The 5,639-nt window shown below is 42.1% G+C and overlaps 1 non-coding gene across 1 annotated transcript; it reads right to left on the bottom strand.

Moving 5' to 3' along the window:
• Positions 1–1,240: 1,240 nt before the first annotated feature.
• LOC118483077 lies at positions 1,241–1,346 on the bottom strand. Its single transcript, XR_004869550.1, has one exon. It is a non-coding gene; the product is annotated as a small nucleolar RNA R71 (small nucleolar RNA).
• Between the last annotated feature and the right edge of the window lie 4,293 nt (positions 1,347–5,639).

Below are 5,639 nucleotides of genomic sequence, written 5' to 3' on the forward strand. Positions count from 1 at the left end.
TAAAACATTTTTCTAACTTTTTGATTTGATTAGACGTTGAGGATAAACCGGTACTAAAAGCTCTTGTGTCCTTTGACGACCTCGGTATCTTACCAACACTATACTACGTCCACGATGGGTGCACTTGCCCATATGTGTGTTTAGTGTTAGTGAATATCGTGTTTTATAAATTTAAAACTTGGCTAAAAGTGTAAAAAGGGCTTAAATACTCATCAAAAATAATACTACACTTCACGCACATCAGTTACACCAACCAACACCACACAATCCATTACCACTCAAGAAGAACCAACCATTACTTTTAACCCTTCTACTACTATTCCACCATTGTCCCATTTCTTCCCGGGTGCGGGTCAATCATATTCAAACTATACCATAGCACCAAATTCAACCATTGTTCATTCCACTTCTACTTTTAGACCTTCGAACCAGTCGAGTTTTCAATATTCGACTCTTCCATTTGGGCAATCTTCGGGAATTCAAGGAGATGGTTATGATGAGGGATATGAGTATTTTGAGGGCTATGATGAAGATGGTTATGCTTATGGAGGTGATGGGGATCAAGGAGAGTTCGGTTATATGCAAGGTCAATCTCAAGTAATGCCAAGTGTTGGTGGAATGCCACAACAACAACAACTTATACCACAACACATTAGGCCAAGGCCACAAGGGCCACAAATGCAACGTCCCCTACCATTGCAACAAGTTCGTCCACCGAATGTTCAACAACAATTCCAAAGACCAATTCAAAACCCACCGATGCCACAACAACAATTTCAACAACCAATTGCACCACAAGGGCATATACCAAGACCAATGGGTCCAGTTCGTCCAAGGGGTCGGTTTGGTGTACCAAGAAGGCATCTTAGAGAACATGTGAGGGGTATTGAAGCGCACTTTAGGCCGGTGATTACTTATAATCCTTCACCGGTGGTTATTCCTCACAACAACCAAGGAAGAACTTTTGAAGTAAGGACTAATTCCTTACAAAGTTTGCCGAAATATAAGGGTCTAGCAACGGAGGAGCCTTATTTCCATTTGGAGGCCTATGACTCAATTTGCAATACTCTTGGGGGTCAAGGTTTTTCGGCCGATGATGTCAAGTTGGTCTTATTTCAATTTTCTTTGGAGGATAAGGCAAAAAAGTGGTTCTACACATTGCCTTCAGCATCTATTTATACTTGGGCGGAAATGCAACAAATTTTCCTAGACGAATTCTACACCGCCCAAAAGACCAATGATGCAAGAAAGGGGTTGAGGAGTTTTCAACAACAAGAAGGCGAAATGTTTCATGAAGCCTTCGAGCGCTTCAATATGATGATTAAAAATTGTCCTCATCATGGAATTGAACTTTGGGAGTTGATGAATGCCTTCCACGAGGGTTGTGTGCTGAAGATGCTCGTGATCTAATGTCAATCACAAATGGTACTTTTGGCACGAATTACGAGAATGATGATTGGGAGTTCTTGGAACAAATGGCAATTACATCGAAGAGGAAAGCTCAAGCATCAAGGAGAGCACGACCGGCCGTTACCCGAACGCAAGTGCATGCGGTTGATGATGGTAATGTTCAAACCTCTAATCAAATTTATGATGTGTGTGCTATTTGCAATGAAATAGGTCATGCGGCTGAGAATTGCCAAGGAATGGTGGAAGGGCAATATGAAGAAGTTCATGCGGTACAAGGTCAAGGAGGGGGTGGTAGAAACTATAACATGAATTCGAACACTTACCACCCCGGATTAAGGAACCACCCAAATTTCCGATATGGGAACCCTTCAAATCAAGCTAACCCGAACTTTCAAGGTAGTCAAGGTAACTTTGGTTCGCGTCAACTTTATAACAATCAAAGTGGATATAGAGGTGGAAACAACCAAGGCTATCAAAGGCAATATCAAACGGGTCAAGAACAAGGGGGTCTTCGGGTGGAAATGAGATGATGGATATGTTGAAGAGCATGCAAGCGGAAATGCAAAAGAGAAACCAAATGGATGACGCTCGCATACAAAAAGACGAGGCCCGAGACAAAGCGATTCAAACTTTGACCACCCAAATGGGTCAACTCGCAACTGAAGTGTCGGAATTGAAGAAAAACAAAGGTCAATTACCAAGCGACACTAAGGTAACCCGTCTCATAGTACTTCAAGAGGTAATAATGTTAACATTCACCATGTAAGTGTTTTGAGAAGTGGGAAAGAGTACAACACCAATCCTTCACCGGATTTGGTTGACGGGGTGGTTGAAGATATAACGGGTCAAGATAGTGAGGAAGAAAATGAACCACCTATTATTGCTTCTAAAAAACCCAATTTTGAAAAACCCGAAATTAATAAGGACAAAGAGAATAAAAATGAAGATGAGGGATCTAGTCAAGTACCATTTCCCTCGGCTTTATTGGATCCGGGTAAGAAAAATTTCATTTCAAAACGGGGTCCTCAAAAGGAGGAAATGTGGGAGGTTTTTAAACAAGTCAAAATTAATCTTCCTTTGCTCGAAGCAATTAAACAGGTACCCGCTTACGCCAAGTTCTTAAAAGAGTTGTGTACCCAAAAGAGGCAACAAAAAGTGCCTAAATTGGTAGACTTGACGGAGCGGGTAAGTGCGGTCTTGAAAGGAGATCTTCCTCCTAAGCTACAAGATCCGGGAACGCCTCTCATAAATATCCAAGTTGCAAATTTTCAAACTGCAAGGGCGTTATTGGATCTTGGAGCCGGAGTAAGTATCCTACCGGGGGGGTTATATGACCAATACGATTTTGGTCCATTGATACGGGTTGAGACAACGGTAGTGTTAGCCGATTTGTCTCATAAACTTCCTCGGGGTATTGTACGGGATGTGATAGTTAAGGTTGACGAGTTTTATTATCCCGTGGATTTTCTTGTGCTATATTACTCATCCGCGGACCCAATTCAACAACAAAATGTTATTTTGGGTCGGCCGTTTTTAAACACCGCACATGCCGTTATTGATTGTCGATATGGTACGGTCGACATGACATTCGGTAATAGAAAGATGAGATTAAATGTTTTTACTAACGGTACTAACGTTTATAGTGATGAGTGCTTCTAGCAGATTTCATAGATGGATACGATCCGAAGGAGTTCGAGGAAGAAATTTTGGGTTCTTGTGTTTATGACGTGTCTTTGCAGGTTCATGCATGTGAGTTTGAGATGGAAGAGAAAGAGCAAGAAGCTCTTGCGGTGAAAGAAGGAAGACAGCCATGGACCCACCAAACCGACACTCTACTGGTGGAAATTGATTCGGGCACAAAGCCTTCTTTGGAATGTCCACCAAGTGTGGAATTGAAAGAGCTACCAAAGCGTTTAAAGTATGCATTTCTGGGGGAGAATGACACCTTACCGGTGATCATTGCTTCCAATTTAGCGGTAGCTCAAGAAGAGGAGTTGATACGGGTGTTGAAGGCTCACAAGGCGGCAATTGGGTGGACGATAGCCGATTTAAAAGGTATTATTCCATCCATTGTAATGCACAAAATCATTACAAGCGAGGATGCTAAGCCGACCCGTGAAACACAAAGAAGGTTGAATCTGAATTTGAGAGAGGTGGTCAAGAAGGAAGTTATCAAGTGGTTAGATGCGGGGATCATTTATCCCATTTCGGACAGTGCGTGGGTAAGTCCGACTCAGGTAGTGCCAAAAAAATCCGGCATCCAGGTAATAAAAGACGAGCAAGGTGAGCAAATTGCCACCCGATCGGTCACCGGGTGGCGAGTTTGCATTGATTATAGAAAATTAAATGCCGCTACCTTCAAAGACCATTTCCCGTTACCCTTCATTGACCAAATAATTGAAAAACTTTCCGGTCAAAAATACTATTGTTTTTTGGATGGGTACTCGGGATATAACCAAATTGCTATTCACCCGGACGACCAACACAAAACCACGTTTACATGCCCATATGGTACATTTGCTTTTCGGCGAATGCCATTTGGACTATGTAACGCCCCCGCCACGTTCCAAAGATGTATGATGAGTATATTTTCGGACATGGTCGGGGAATCTCTTGAAGTGTTTATGGATGATTTTTCCATTTTGGCCCAAGTTTTGACTCTTGTCTTGATAAATTAGAAAAAGTTTTAAAAAGGTGTGTTGAGACAAACTTGGTGCTAAGTTGGGAAAAGAGCCATTTCATGGTTCAAGAGGGTATTGTGTTGGGGCACGTGATATCGGACCGGGGAATGGAGGTAGACAAAGCAAAAATTCGGGTAATTTCATCTCTACCCCCACCAAAAAATGTTAAGGGGGTGAGATCATTTTTGGGACACGCGGGGTTCTATAGAAGGTTTATTAACGGTTTTAGTGTAATTACAAAACCTTTATGCAACTTATTATTGAAAGATGTTCCATTTGATTTTACTGACGAATGTTTGCAAGCGTTTCATGTATTGAAGGAACAGTTGGTGAAGGCTCCTATCTTGCAACCACCGGATTGGTCAAAGCCGTTCGAGATTATGTGTGACGCTAGCGACATGACCATTGGAGCGGTTTTGGGTCAAAGGGTCGATAAGAAGCCGGTGGTGATCTATTATGCAAGTAAAACTTTGTTCGAGGCGCAACTGAATTACACCACGACCGGAAAAGAATTATTAGCGGTGGTGTATGCCTTGGACAAGTTCAGATCCTACATTTGGGGGAGCAAGGTGATCGTGTATTCGGATCATAGTGTGGTCTGATATTTAATGGAAAAGAAAGATGCAAAGCCCCGGTTGATTCGTTGGGTGCTTTTGTTTCAAGAGTTCGATCTCGAGATTCGGGACAAAAGGGGATGTGAAAATGTTGTAGTGGATCATTTGTCCTGGATCCCATTGGAAGGTGTTGATGACCCGAGTGAAATTAATGAATGGTTTCCCGATGAGCAATTGTTAGCCGTTTCTACTTTTGTTGCACCTTGGTATGCCCATTACGTGAACTATTTGGCCAAGGGTGCAATTCCGAATCATTGGACGAAGAAGAGACGACAACAATTTCTTAGTCAAGTGAAACAGTATATTTGGGATGAACCGGATTTGTTTAAAATCGGACCCGATCAAGTGATACGAAGATGTGTTCCCGAAACTGAAATTTTAGAGATTTTGACCCATGCTCATTCATCGGCATGTGGAGGGCATTTTAGTGGGAACAAGACGGGTTATCGGGTGTTATCTAGTGGGTTTTATTGGCCCACAATTTTCAAGGATTCCTGCGAGTATGCCCGAAATTGCATAAATTGTCAAAGAGTGGGAAGCATTTCGAAGCGGGATGAAATGCCGTTACAACCAATTTTGGTGGTGGAGGTATTTGATGTTTGGGGAATAGACTTCATGGGTCCTTTTCCAAACTCAAATGGTTTTTTATATATATTGGTTGCAGTTGATTTCGTTTTAAAATGGATTGAAGCTATTGCTACGAGGACCAACGATCACTCTGTTGTATGTAAGTTTGTGCAATCCAATATTTTTGCTCGATTCGGTGTACCTAGGGTGATAATAAGTGATGGCGGTTCACATTTCAAAAACTTCAATTTTGGGAATTGTTAAAAAGATACAACGTGAATCACCGTGTTGCTACACCGTACCATCCGCAAACGAGTGGTCAAGTTGAAGTGTCCAACCGTGAATTAAGGAGATTCTTATGAAGACG

Source organism: Helianthus annuus, chromosome 1, assembly GCF_002127325.2.
Source record: "Helianthus annuus cultivar XRQ/B chromosome 1, HanXRQr2.0-SUNRISE, whole genome shotgun sequence".
Taxonomy (NCBI): Eukaryota; Viridiplantae; Streptophyta; class Magnoliopsida; order Asterales; family Asteraceae; genus Helianthus; species Helianthus annuus.